The sequence below is a fragment of the Xiphophorus hellerii genome, chromosome 12 (assembly GCF_003331165.1).
Source record: "Xiphophorus hellerii strain 12219 chromosome 12, Xiphophorus_hellerii-4.1, whole genome shotgun sequence".
Taxonomy (NCBI): Eukaryota; Metazoa; Chordata; class Actinopteri; order Cyprinodontiformes; family Poeciliidae; genus Xiphophorus; species Xiphophorus hellerii.
Window position 1 is genome coordinate 28772041 of NC_045683.1, and position 15670 is coordinate 28787710.

Consider the following 15670-nt stretch of genomic DNA (forward strand, 5'->3'; position numbering starts at 1 on the left):
CACACCAGCGGTGGTGAAGCTCAGCTCCTCTACACACCGTGTTGCTGCATTTTTCACTCAAACAAACAAAAAAAAAAACAAAAAAAAGAGAGAAAAGACTCCAACATTTCTGATTTAGACCAAAACACCTGAGTGTTTTGGTCCAAAGCTGGACTCTAAGCTGCTGCACTAAGATAAAACCAAAATAAATTTCCTGTAATTCTGTGAACTGAACGACAACAAAACCTTCTTGATTCTTTGTTCCAGATGAACTGACTGTAAAATTCCCCAATCTGCCTCCCACACATCTGTATTATGTGCTGCTAACTCTCCAGCCCGTTCTCTGTGTTCTCCTGCCGCTGTAGAGGACGACAGGGTGCAGTCATGGTGTTTGTCAGAGATGTTTCTTCTGTGGATGAACACTGAAAAGTTGCTTCATGAAGTTTGACTGGTTGTTGTGATGTATTTAGGTTGCGGCGTACAAAGGGAGATGCCCGCCTTTTCATTGTACATGTGGAGTCTGTTGGATCGCGTGGCTTTTATCGTTCTGCCATGCTGTCACCTCCTGCTGTGCAAAGACATTCAGAGACTCGGCCCATAATAACTGCTTGATCCAGATAAACCCGACGTTTCTGCAGATTTGGAAAGTTAAAATAAGGTTTGTGAGCTTATGCTGGGAGATGCAGGTTTCCGGTTTTCTTTCTGGGAATATGGCAAACACTGATTCCAAAAAAAATTTTAAAAAAAGGGGCCACACATTGCTTGATAGAAGTAAAGGTTTGACATTTTTACTATGCTCAGAACAAACGGCATCACGGACTGTGTTTAAGCTCTGATAGAACAGAAAAGCTTTTAGGTTTTATCCAGATTACTAACGGCAGGAATAAAAAGGGTTTTCATCGATGACCAGTTCATTTGTGCATCTTTACAAAAGTTTCATGTTGTTTTTTCTAAGTTTGCATCTTTTCACCTGTATTAAAAGTGGATTGTAAGGCTGCAACTAACAATTATGTTAGTAATTAGTCATTCTGACGATTAATCGGATAAAAAAAATTTACTGAAATGCAGTAACAGCTTTACTTATATTATTGGAGCAGAGGACGCATCTAAAAAGTACTTCTAACATCAACATGTGAAGAGGTCATCTCTGCTTGACTTCTCAACAAATCAGTGTAGGGATAATCTGTCTATCTTTTTATTTTTCTGATTTACCTATTAATATTTGAATAGCAAAAGGTTCTTAATTATAGATATTGCTTTTGTAGAATTTGATCCAGGTGAATAAAAAACTAACTAGAACATCTTTACAGACAAAGACGTTTTTTGGGGGGTTTTTTTTGCTAAATGCAAAATGTATATATTTTCTGCACAGTTTTGGCTTTACTGCTTTGAGTGTTTGTTCTTCCATTTTGTGTCTTCATACCTGAGCTAACGATTGATCAGATGCTGAATTAGTTGGTGAGTATTTCAATAATTGATTCATCATTGTTAATCTGATGAATCGCTTAGTCTCCAGGGTACATGCTCTCTTCAGTTTTCAAAACCAATCACATACAAAAAGAACTTTTGGAACTGTATCCCTTAAGTTTATATATAACTTCATATTTATTTCCTGGAATCCCACGGCCCAGCCGCTGCTGCTGTAACTTAAAAGGAGAAACTCGCGAGGAAGAAAAATAGTTTTCTGCTCCCACTAATCAGACCTAATGAATATCAAATTAAAGCTGTTTTTGCAGGTAAAACATATTTATTATTTGGCACTTTGCACAGCAGGGGCATAATAGAATGAAGTGAAAACAGCTTCTTTGTGTTTTTGTTGCCCTAAGTGGGATTCTTGATGAATGGAGGGATCCTACAGAGTGTGTTTCATTTTTCTCTTTCTGAATTCTATGGTGGAAGTGAAATTATGGAGCTACGCCTGATGATATTGAAACTATTAAAATGCTCAGCGTTTTTGTGAGGTAAAGGTGCCATTAAGCCAGGAAAATCTGAATAAAAGGAATAATCAAAGGAGCAGAAATGGCCAGGATCAAGATACCCCGACGGTCACCAGCAGTTATTACCTGGAGTACGATGACCCTTGTAAATGATGACCCATAGTTTAAGAAGCGCCTCTTTCAACTCCTTGTGAAAAGGCTCATAATGAAACCCCGGTTTACCATTCCACTAAACCAATTTTCATTCTAATACAGATTTTCTCTCTCTTTTTTTAAATTCTCATACATCTTCTAACCAGACTGGTAAAATCGAGTTTTTTTTTCCACTAATAGTGACGGTTGAAATTGAAACACCAGAAAACAACAAAAGCACTTCAAGGCGAGCTGCATCGATAAGCTGCACTTAGAACTCCTGTCATTCTCTGACTCTTGATACCAAAGGAGTCATCATCAAAAAAGCTCATAGAAGGGAAAAGAGATCAATAAGTCGTGGCTCCAGAGAACTCGGGCCAGATGGAGTGCTCACTGTCTTTTTCACATTCAATTTGACAGTGTTTCACATGTCGGATTTGTCAGCGAATGCACCTCCGAAAGGAAGCCACGCCACAAAACGCAACCTGTTAGCGCTTAGCTGCATGAAACTGTTTTTGTTTTAATTAGCATTTAATCATTTGGCTATGTTGGTATTCATGTATAAATTGTAAAGAGGACTAAATGTGATTTATTATTTATCCTGATGAGAATGAATAAATAAAAGGCTTACACCTGTAACCATGGTGAAGCAAATAGTGCGCAAGTACAGGCAGCTAAAGAGAACATGCCAGTTTATAGAAACAGACTGTGACCAAAGTGTTTTACAAATTAGGCAACGATAAGAACAGCAAGAATATAAAAAAATATTTAAAAAGTAAAGCAAAATATATACTGCAACTGTTAGTTTCAAACTCTGCTAGAATCAAACACTAAACATATGCTGTGCTGGTCTACTGAGCAGATTCTGTGCTACTTTTAGAAGTCTTCTATTAATATATTTATCTCACAAGTTCCCCTGCTTTTTCTGTTGTTTCCACAAAAAATACATTTCTAATTAGGCTTTAAAAAAATCTGAACTTATTGTAGACTTGTTCAAGTTCATTGGGATGGAGTTTTATATTCCATCTCGATGACTAATTCCACATTTGATCTTTGCAGAATATCTTTCATGTCAACCAGTCTAAACTTATCCCAGCCATCGTTGCTCTATTCACAGTAAGTTGTGGAATAATAGCTTAGAGTGATACAGTTAAGTGTTTTTATTGAGTATTTTCATGGTGTTTATGCATTCTTTGATGACTAGACCCTGTTACACATGGGGTGGGCTGTGCATGCTGCAGCTAAGGCTAACAGGAGTTGTTAAAACTGTTAAAACTCTCTCCCAATGAGTGTTTCAATCACCACTATTCCAGTGAGGTGGACTTATCTCTTCTTTCGCTTTCTTTCCATTTAGATGGATGAAATAAAAACAGTCTAAAAATTTCCCAAACTAACAGTAGTGAAGCTAAATGTGGCTAAGGAGCTTTTCACTGCTTGTGCAGTCTGCTGTAGCAGTCCCAGTTTGGGACTTAAAAGATAATTTAATAGCAAAACATTCGATGTTTTGTGATCACTTTGCTTTTCAAGTGGTTAATTTACCACTCTATTTGGTAATTAATAGATTAAGAATCAGCTTTCCAAAAAGGTTGGAAGCTTATCTTTAGAAATCTTACTGATTCCTAAAAGGTATAGCCATTTTGTTCAAAACTATTAAAGCATAACTCCCTCAAAATAAAGTTCTGTATTACGCATTGTCAAATAGTGTTGGAAGTACATAGTACATAAGTTTGCCATTTTGACTAAACTAATTCTTAAATTAGCTAGCATTTAATAATTTAAAGCCTTTTAAAAACCTTTCAATACAATCTATGGTCTTAAAGCATAAATATTCATACTGGACTGTTATATTCTATAGATCATTGAATGGGTTATTTCATATTTTATTTGGTACATATTTGTGGTGTGATTTTGTGAGGACTACACAGATTGTTTTGGTTTAAACACATCTGGAATGAGAGTAACACTAATTAACACACACAATATTCACAATTTATACTGAACTGTGACATCATTGCATCATTTTATTGGTCCTATTTTTATCTAATTTAACTGTTTGTACCTTTAGTAGTTTAATGTCACCATACTTTTATGGTTAGATGTCTCTCAGCTGTGATGAGCAGCGAACAAAAAGAGACTGGGTACATGGGGTTTAATGGGAGGATCCAGCAAGGAGTGAATGATGGAGAGGTGGTTAAATAATAGGAGTTTGAATGATGGAACAACAGATCGGTGCTAATTAGGAAACAAGGTGTAGGTGAGAGGTCAGAGGGCAAGCTGAGGGAGGGAGAGAGAGAGAGAGAGATGGCACATGGAAACAAGGAGGAGCAACACCAACAGGGGCGGAGGAAACGTAATCAAGAAAAACTAGACAGAAAACAACGGACATAATCAAACTAAAATAACTAAGAACTGACTAGTTTGAAGTGAAACAGAAAAATAGCTGATCTAAAGAAAATGTTTCAAACTATAAACCCTGAAAACACACAAACACACGCTGATATCCTGACAGACCTATTATTTTTCAAACCTAAACCTTATTTAAGTATTTGTAGCTAGCCACAGTTCGAGATTCATGAAATGTTTGGTATATTTGTGAAACGCACACAAACCACCTCAGATTGAGATATGCAGGAAAATCACGACGCATAGACTGGGTTGTTGCTTCCACCAAGCAGTTTTTGACTTGTGAAACGTTTCCTTGATTTGTTTGCCCTGATACTAGGGTTAAACTGGTCATGAAGCCAGTACCATTGGTATTTACAGAGAGGATCCTCAGGGTTGTGTTCTAAGTCATCTGTCAAAGATAGTCTGGTAACCAAGTGATTTAGGGTCACATTTACATCATAGGGGCAGAAGGTTCTTCAAATAATTTTGTTGAATTGTGAACACAGAGAATTACCACAACTTGCAACAGTGGAAAAATAATAACAGCTTTATTTTCCACCTGACAGCAGCTAAATGTAATGCAAATGTAGGAAAAGCATGTTGAAAATTCTTGCCTGTCAAGGTTTTTTTGATTCCACAAACAATATTTTTGATTAAAACAGGTTTTTTTTATTTGTATCCATGCTTATAAAAATCACAGCTGCATGTTGTTTATATTTCTATATATTAGCAAAATGAAACAAAGGAACTGGTGGATGCTGGATCTGTCGTGGTAACACATTTTGCTGGATGATAAATTGTCCCAAGTTTGCCCTCTCAGAGACTAATACACTTTAATTTAGTACAGAACATTCCACACTGGAAATGGAAGACATTTTAAATATTCACACTAAAACACAACCTAAAGCAATAAAAAAAAACTGAGATAAAAACTACTTACTACTGAATAAATTTTTGTGTCTGTAAACAAAATTACCCTTCAAAAAATATCATGAGAATGAAAATTGTTGAGCTCATTATATAGTCATACAATTAATTGCTTACTGTATCAGGCTTAGAGATGAACTACAGCGTCTGGTGATCCGTCTGCTGGGGCAGCAAGAGTAAATAAAGGCCATGATGAAACTTCAAGTAACAGTTCATATTAAGTCATACAGAGGTCATGATCAGTCTGAGAATGCTTCAAACAATTTCAGGCAACAAAAAAATGTTCGCATTTAGAATTCTAAATTCTCAAACAGAAGAAACAAATGGCTTTGATAAACTAACCTGGGATTCTCCATCTCCAGGAACATGTGACACCATTTGCTTTACCATTTCTTTCTACGTGACCTCAGTCATTCCCACTCTCTACCAGCCAGAGTCCAGCCAGCCAGCCAGCCAGCCAGCCAGCCAGCCAGCCAGCCAGCAGCGGTCTGCTGCTGCAGCAGGACCTGACAGCTCCAGCTCGCACACAGCAGGACTTCAGCTCCCGACGATCAATGGCCGAAGTTATCTGGGCCCCTGGTGACTTGAAACGAGACTTTCGTGTAGGGTCACGAACGAGGGCTCCTTCATGCGCAACACATGAGTAGCGCGGCCCGGGGGTCCGCTTTAAAAAGCTCTCCTCATGTCTCTCAGCTGTGATGAAACACGCGGGGGGGGTTATCTGAACACGCACATCTTTCTTAGCGCTGCCGTGACTCGCTTTTGATAAAGGAATCGGATTTTGTTTGTAAAGACCCTCTAACAGATCACGCTAAGAGGTTGTGGGAGTTTTGGTAACATCTCTTGAAACCTGAATCCCGATTAAGCTATTGTTGATTTCACTTGTCATGCAGGTGCTTGATGATTAATTTATGTGCTGTGTGATTTAGCAGCAGTGTGGGTTCTGTGTGGAATATGAAGAGCGGTAATCGAGGGGATTTAATTAAAGTTTGAGTGTTGAAGTCATCTAGTTCATTTATTAGTTATTCAGGATGTTGTGCTAATGATTACGAAGACAATATATTTGGTGAGATTTGAATATGGTAGCATTTGCTTACGTCTTGGAATGTGTGTCACTTCATTTGATAAACTTGAGCTGTTAATGTTGCACCAGCTGCAGTTTTCTAGCCAGTTGCCCATTTATAAAAATCCTGACCTGCTGAATCCGATATTGTTCAATGCCAATGTTTCAACCGATGCATCAACCAATGCTGATCCGATACAGAAAAACAGCTGAATTGACTTAAGATGTTTTTTTTAATACATTCATAAATGTACTTAGTTAAGAATGTATTTGATAATTCTGCACAAGTACAGAACAGCTTCACAAGCTTGGTCAAAATATGTAAAAACAGAACTTTAATTTGTTCAGTCAGTGTAATTAGGAGTAGATCAGCCAATGTAAATAATTGGCTTTATTGATTATCTTGGTTAAACATGTAAAAAATAAACTGCAGCAAACTTTCTTTCAGATGGTTCAGAAAGTGGAATGAGGAATTCTAAGATAAAGCCTGATTTCGACCAATGCCCAATCTAGAATTTTTTTTCCAATATCGGAACCGATACAGATATCAATATCAGATCAGTTCATCTCCGGTTTGACATGCAAGTTTATGCTTATTGCTGATTCCTCAAAATTAAGGAAATCTGGGCCGATTTATCAGTGCATCCCTAGCATACAGCATCTTCCCCACTCATGATGTGTACTTTTGTCAAACGTTGCTCAAGTAATCATCACTGCCTGGCCTGCCATGGCGTTCTCCTCCGTTCTGCTGCTGCTGCAGCCTCAACCCCTGCTTTGCCCCTGACCCGAAATTTTTGACAATGTAAAAAAAAATTTTTCTTTTAAACTGTCAAAAACGACAAAATGTGGCTACTTTTGTTTTATATATATATATATATATATATATATATATATATATATATATATATATAGAGGCCCTCATCCTGGCTGCCCAGGAACAGGCCCTAAACACCAGAGCAATAGAGGCCCAGATATACCACACCAGACAAGACCCAAGGTGTAGGTTGTGCAAGGAGGCCCCTGAGACAGTCCAGCACATAACAGCAGGGTGCAAGATACTGGCAGGGAAAGCGTACATGGAACGACATAACCAAGTTACAGGCATAGTGTACAGAAACATCTGTGCAGAATATGGACTGGAAACCCCGAGATCAAAGTGGGAAACACCCCCAAAGGTGGCGGAGAACGCCAGAGCTAAGATCCTGTGGGACTTCCAGATCCAGACAGACAAAATGGTAATGGCGAACCAACCAGACATTGTCGTAGTGGATAAATAACAGAGGAAAGCCGTTGTGATAGATGTAGCAATACCAAGCGACTACAACATCAGGAAAAAGGAGCACGAGAAACTAGAGAAATACCAGGGCCTCAGGGAGGAACTGGAGAGGGCCTGGAAGGTGAAGACCACAGTGGTGCCTGTGGTCATCGGGGCCCTCGGGGCAGTCACCCCCAAACTGGACCAATGGCTACAACAGATCCCAGGAACAACATCAGACATCTCAGTCCAGAAATGTGCAATCCTTGGCACAGCCAAGATACTGCGCAGAACCCTCAAGCTCCCAGGCCTCTGGTAGAGGACCCGAGCTCAGAGGATAAGAACCACCCGCGGTGGGTGAGAAGGGAATTTTTTTTTTTTTAATATATATATGTATATACAATGTATATACATATATATATATATATATATATATATATATATATATCAAGGTTTTTTTATTTTGTTGCTCACAGGGCTTTCAGTGAAACGGACAAAGGTCAAATCTGTTATTTTCCTTGAGAGAAAGCAAAGGGGCTCTTTTATTCTGCCTGCAGATTCAAGAATGAATCATCATAGTCGGGCTGTCATAGACGGGGGGGGGGGGACAACATGCGCAGTTGAGTGCCCAGATTTACATTTAAATGAAACCAAATGGCTGTACATTCAGAAATGATATACAGTAATGATGATGGTAATAAAAGCAAAGTCCTCTTTCATATTGGACCTGCTGCTGCTTGGAATTGCTGTCGTTTGGCAGGAATTTTCAGGTACAGTCAGTGAGTTATGTCTTTGCTATGTCAAGACTATTACCTTAACGTTTCAACGAGTAGATTCATCAGCATCCTGCCTAAGAGGCTTAATGTAGTCAGCAATCAGCCCCGCAGCTCATTGGGTTTTTCAGTCTGCCGCGTGGCAGAATGGGGCTTATAAATTCTGCTCCCCCCCCCACCTTCATCATGACTTATGAATCTGTAAGTTTCTGCCATTCCACAAGGCTCTCATCCATTCAGGTTTCTAAAAGTTATTTGGGGGTGTCATTTCTCTGGACCCAAGCCCAACAATCATTACAGAAAGCCTGACGCATCTAAGTTCCTACATCGGTGGCAAACCCCCCACCACTGGGTAATCCAAGTCAAAGGTTTCATTTTAGATAAATTTACTAAGGATCTTGTGTCTGGTTTCGCTGTGTCACACATTAAATACAAGTTTCAAACAAAATATATAAAAACTTTATAAAATGTGCACACATGTGTGTGTATATATATATATCAGAGGTCGCTCTAGACATTTTTGTTCTCCGTCATTTTGACCGACAGCATAAAAAAAAATCGGTCATAAATTCTTCCTGGTCGCATCTACAGAGAAATCTGCGCTAGTTCATCGGTCAGTTGGATCTGTCTGATCCAAGCTGATCAATTGAACTTTTTTTTTTAACCCTGTGCGTGGTTACTAGAAGTTTTTTGCATGGTTTCGCTTCTCCAAAACGGACAGATGCTTCGTCTGTCACGCTCAGAAGCGTGACAGACGACCTGGACGCGGGAGGGTAATGTCTTCCAGCTCCATTTGTTAAAACCGCTGGATGAGTAAAGTTTAATTCTTTGCAGCGTCCGCATTAGTTGTTCAGCGGACTGCGCATGCTACTGTCTAATTAACTTCTGCACCTTTGTTGTTTCCTAGTGATGGTGAGATGAAGCCTCATGAGGCATTGAACCACTTGAGCCAACTGGTTCGAGAAAGGGTTCATTTCTTGAAGCTTCATGTGCACACGAAACCACCTACTGGCCAGGTGTATAATCACAGCCAGCTGTATCTTAACACGTGTGATGCATTGAATTTTTGTTTATTATGGCTGTTGGGAATGACTTCACAAAAGGACGAAATCATTTGTCTACATAAATTATGTATACACATATGTGTATAATAAAATATTGTTTGAATGTATTCTCTGTGTGTAATTATTCCCAAAATAGTAGTGTCATGTGATATGGCATGTTGTGTAATAATGTTTTTCTGTGACTCTAGAAAAATGGCATGGGCTTAATCAGGCAGAGGACAGTGAAAGTGCTTGTGGAACTAGGGAGGGAGTAGTGAATAGGCTAATGCTTGTGTAACTTGGATGATTTCATGCATTTTTTACACTTTGCGTAAACAACAATTTCTCCACAGTTTTTGGTTTCAAACGATTTCTCTTTTTTGACACTACATGGATGAGGTGTTATTATTGTACGCCAACTCCTTGGAGCACAATAAACACCTCACCTTTACAGAAAATAAGAAACAGTGAAAAATACAGTTCCTCATAAGCAAACCTAATGCATCTGCAAATGTTCAGTTCACCTTACCTTGTTAGGGCTTATCAAATCGAAATGTTCCCACATAGGGGAAATCCTCCTCTTTCTCGCCGGCTCCATCCTACTCCTATCCTGTCCTCGCGCTCCTAAATCTCCTATCTACCTATCTCTCTCCTAAACTCTCCAAACACCAAACTAACTGTCTCAAACTAAATAACCACTATCCAAACTCTGCTATCCAAACTATCAAAACTCTATCTACTCTCTCAACTGATCGCAACTCGCCTACAACAACCCACATTTTGAATGGAGCCTGTGGGGTTTCTAAAGCTGTCAAACCCCGCGCCAAACTCTGAGCCACTTCCCGAAGCAGTCACGTGGTACAGCCGGGCAGCGAGGCTTCGGACGTCATCGTTTTCGGCTCCTCCCCTAAATGAAGCAAGCTTCGATACGCGCTTTACGGAAACGCCCCCTCCATTACTCGACACACGCCTCGAAGCCTCGGCACATCACGTAACATCACTATTGTTTCCTCAAGATAAACTGCCGGCTCCTCTGTTTAGACTATAAATGGATTAGCTCAACATTGCATACTCTTTAGTTTTCTCTGGTCTGTAATGGAGACTGAAATTAAACGCGTCATTTCTACTAAAGGTTTGGAATACGCTTCTGAACCAGACGCGATCCAAAGTGTCCGGTTCGTAACTCTTCAACACGCTGTGAGCTCCCGATCAGAAAGACGCATTTAGTTCAATGTCCCTGAAATGATATTCAGAAAGGATTTTTTTATTATTTGATTTTAGTTGCCTCTGCGATGGACACTTTGCGTAAAGTCTATAATGTCTGCCTGTGTGCACCAGTCAAGGGTGTGAATTATAACCTGTCAAATGGCCGATGGGTTTCAAATTTTCCCGTCGTTCAAAAGGTAAGGAGGTCTTCGAAGTATTCTGCCCACCGGCCTACAACGTCCCGAGTCAAGGTCAGCAGCACACTATCCCCACTATAAACAGTGTTGGTGCTGCTCTGCTTCCCCCTCCTCAGACACCGGATGGTGAACCAGAATCGCCTCAAAGCCGTGCGGAAGTCTTTCTCCATGGCCTCTCCAAACACCTCCCACGCCCGAGTTTTTGCCTCAGCAACCACCCGAGCCGCTTCGCCCGCCGGTACCCATCAGCTGCTTTTGGAGTCCCACAGGCCAAAAAGGCCCGATAGGACTCCTCCTTCAGCCTGACAGCATCCTTCACCGAAGGTATCCACCAACGGGTACGCGGCTTGCCGACGCGACAGGCACCGACAACCTTGAGGCCACAGCTCCGATAAGCCGCCTCAACTGCATGATATTTGTTGGTATACTATTGCAATATCCTGGTGGGATGCAGCAATGGTATCTATTCCAGCTGACCTACGTTTTCACAACTGTTGTGGGATTTTTTGGGGGGGGGTTACCATCTATCATCACGTCTGATTGTCTGGTTTAGAATGTTGAAAGGACTGATGAAAGATGTTAGCTACCAATTTGGGTCTTAAACTCTATTTGTAATATTTTCAAAAGGTATAAATTTTGAGTAGGTGAAACATGCAGAAAACCTGGTAAAGGTGCATCCACCAGGCCAATTGTATGACTGGTATCATGGACGCACTGCACAGAGCAGCCCACCTTGTCTACAAATCAATTTTTACAGATTGACCTATTCGCTTATTTATTTATTTCTTTTGCAGAGCGCATATCTAAGACTTTTGAGACAAAATACCATGCTGCAACACTACTTAACACTATTGGCTGGCTTTGCAAAGCAGCCAGTCCAGGAGTGCCTTTCTTTGTCCTTGGTGCTGATTGGCTGTAGACACAAGAGCAGAGATAAAGAAGACTGTAGCTGTTAGCCCATACGGTAGCACGGAGACGGTTTACACTGAGCGTAATATTGCATATTAAGTTATATTTGGTGTTTAGGAGCATCTTTAGCAACCGTTTCAAGTGTTTGTGGATTTTAGTTATTTGCGTGTGCTATGGACCCTAACCCCACTGATCTGCTCCAAAGATTGTCAAGGTGCAAGGTGTTCACAGTCATTTTCTCTTGGAATTTTTTTTTTTTTTTTTACGTCTCAATGGCTGCTTAACTTCCTTATTTATTCCCAGTCTTTCCTGCCTACTGGGCTACATGCTATACTAGTCCAGCCCCCACCCTCGCCCCCCAATATTTAGGTGGTATTCACAAATAGCATCACACATGACATCCCAGGGCCCTGTTGCCCTTGACTTTTGATTTCTACAGGACCCCGCAAACATCTGTTAAGGATTGTTGCAAGAAATGTGAGAGAAGCACCACCAGGGCGGGGTGAGACGGCCCATTCGGTCACAGCGCTAAATCATGGAACAAAGCTGCAGATACCCTTCATCCATCTCAGTCTGCAGATTCAATCAGCTGTGCTCCTGGAGCCACATGTCTTCATTCCACAGCCTCGTTCACGCCGTGGCTCAGTGGCTCTCCTTTCAGACAACTATTATAAAAACTGGGGGAAAATACATGTTGATTTATCCATTTATTTATTTGGATCTTTGTACGTTCTTTCCTTTTATTAAGTGTTTATGTGCTAAGATTGAAACCTTAAAATATTTCTTTCAAATAGTGTGTGAAAATGTTTACATCCCTTTTACTTTTTCATATTTTGTGGTGTTACAGCCATAAACAGCCATGTGATTTATTGGCTTTTTATGTATGAGACCAACACAGGAGATAATTGTGGTGTGAAAGGGCAAGGATATGATCTATTCACTTTTTGTGATAAAAATAAAAAAACTTAAATGCGTCAAGCCTGGTATTACATTTACATTGGTTTGCCCAACATAACAGTAAAATTTATTGAAGTCTGGCATGGAAAAGTTAAACCATTAGGAACGCTTTTGTAAGGGACTGTATAAAACTATTGTAAATAATTATTGATATTGTGAAAAACATTAATGGATTAAACTACATGCCTTTTATAGCATCTATTTAAATTTTTATTCATCTTTAGATTATTTTTTTAAACTTGAACATGATGTTTTGTGTGGTCACATAAACTGCATACTAAGCACTAATTTTGTATTTGTAGGCATAAGCTGAACATCTCAGTAGTATTAATGGATTTTTACATACACTATATGAACACACACACATTGTCTTAAAATGTAATTTAAAAAATGACTTAACTTTCAGTGAAGTAGTGTAAAGTTTATAAAAAAGCAGCCTCAAGGTATGTTCTCCCCACCCCCAAAAAGAAAAAACTCATTAAAGGCACACAAACACACACACACTGACCCTTTGCAGGCTTTAATGCTCGCCACATGTAGGCGTGTCCGTGTGCACACACACTATGATATCTCACTGCCTGTGTTTACAGATGGTGGGCAGCAGATGAGCTTTTTACAAGGCTGTTTTATGATGCCGTCCTCTTTAGCAAACCTCCGACTACTATAAAAGCCTCTGTGTGGACGGGGGCACGTTTAGATTGGCATGCACACAAAGACGCAGCGAAGAAGCCCACACACAAGTTCCCTTGAAACTTGATTAAAATAACACGACTAACCGTGTTTGATAGGATCGGCGTGAGGGCTTCTCTATGTTCACAGTCAACCGAGAGCCAAAGCCTCGTTTCTTATCAAGTTAGAGAGAGTTCAATAATGTTATCGAAAAGCATGTCCTGTTGATGTATGGCTCCTGGTTGAAATCTATCTGAGCTGATCTCAAAGTAAATGGTTTTTTGAAAGACTGGAAGAGGAGAAGCCCTCAAAGTCCAACCAAAAAGGAGCCAAGGTTAAGACTGTCCTTTCTGTTCCATGTTCCTAATCAGGCTTTTTTATTTTACTTGGAGTGCAACAGAAAACAATGCAGCTTAATGGAAGTAGACGGATATGCTCCAACGATTGTCAATTGTTCCACAGTTTACTTGCTGTAAAATTGGATATAGAATCAGTTTGAATCCAGAACCTTCGGGATTCCTTTTGTTTCCAGAAAAAAACCCTGGTTTTATGTGGCTTTTATTGGTTGGCATTGCAACTTTGCATTTCTACAATGTGAATTAGTGGTGAAAATTGGGCTCTTTTGTTTTAGAGGCTATCATGTAGACCTGTGCTGTTAGTAAAATTTCAACCGACCATTAAGAAAAAGATGATTTTAAAAAAGCCTCGCATCACATTAATTTAGACTTTGGGTATAGATTCACCCGTTTCTTTGATTGCACGGTTTCTCCAACCCTCTGCAGCTGTCATGAAGTATAACCGTCTCCCATGTTCTTAGTGACAAGTTTAATTACAGCCCAACCACATAATTAAAACACAGGCTGTGCAAAAACAAGAAGAATAAGAACGTTTATGTTTTCGGCATCATTTTATGTTGAAGGAATGCTGATGAATGACCCTTAATAGGTCTTTAATGTTGTTAGGGGTGACAGAGCTGCCGTTGTCTGCTTTCATAAATATAATAGAAGTTATAATAGAAGTTTTATAAATCTCAAACTGTATTAAAGAAGCTCTGTCCATTGTAAAGTTTTCCAGTTCAGGTTTGATGACTTATTGAAAAGCTGTTATGGAGGCTCTTTTGTCGCTCAGAGAGAAAGTTACAACTTTCTCTTCAACATGTTTGCAGCTGTATGTTCAGCCCTGGTGCTGCTCTCGCATAGTGAACAGAAATCATAGCTGTCCTGTCTGAATCTGTGATTCTTCTCTGCAGTGGATACTGCAGAGGTTGTCAGATGAAAGATTCAGTGGAGTGCGAAGGATCGTCAGTCGACTCCATAAACAGAGCCACTTGAGAACTACTTCCATTCTTATTTCAAAATTAGAGTCTCAAAACACAGATGCAACAGGGTGTCGACACCTGTTGTCATTCTGAGCTCCTATTGAGCTCCTGCTGCACCAAACGAAGTCAGCAGTGGATCAACATTCTGCTTTTCGATGCAGCGTTTTAATGTCGCCAGATCCGTTTCACAGTGTCTTGTCACACCTCTTATATTCACAGCAGCCACACACAAAACCTACCAAACCTCAGCAGGTTATATTTCATCATCACTAATGTGAGCATGGACCGACATCTGCCTGTGACTTTTTATTACACCTGAATGTAATGCAGGAGGGATAACAAAGGGCAGCAGTTCATTAAACCATTGATGAGGAAGTGGACAGGACAGCAAGCCATAGACAAACATAAAAGCTGCAAACCCACTGCATAGATCACAGGTCTTTTTCTTGGAGGTCTGATGGATTTCCTTTGATACGCCGACCCTGATGCTGTTATGCTGCTGCTGCACTAACTTTCATGGCCTTGGGTGAACTGTTCAAACATGTCCCGTGTTGATCCATGGTGGAGCAGCAGGCCTACCGGGACAGAACAGTGCTGAAGGACAGGATGTGATGAATGGACTGCCCAGCTGCAGTCCCAGCTCACTGTGTCCTGTACCTGCCTGCAGGACCTCTTGCTCTTGTTGCCAGTCTCATCATTGGAAGAAACTATTCCCAATGAGCAGCAAACACTCCTTGATAGGAGGATTTTAACTTTCCTCACCTTAATGCATGTAGCTGGTAGTTAGGATCATACTCTTTTTAAACAATGACATGTAACTAGTTGATTCATCATTTTACATTGTAGCTAATGCAACAATAAAAATGATTATGAGCAATTCTGAACTATTTTTTTGACAGACTGTTCAAAATGGACTAGCT

General features: G+C 40.1%; 1 protein-coding gene across 2 annotated transcripts in view; it reads left to right on the plus strand.

The window, feature by feature from the left end:
• Positions 1 to 15670, plus strand: part of unc5db (unc-5 netrin receptor Db) — a 233589-nt gene that overhangs the window by 2581 nt on the left and 215338 nt on the right. The gene's annotated exons all lie outside the window — the stretch shown is intronic.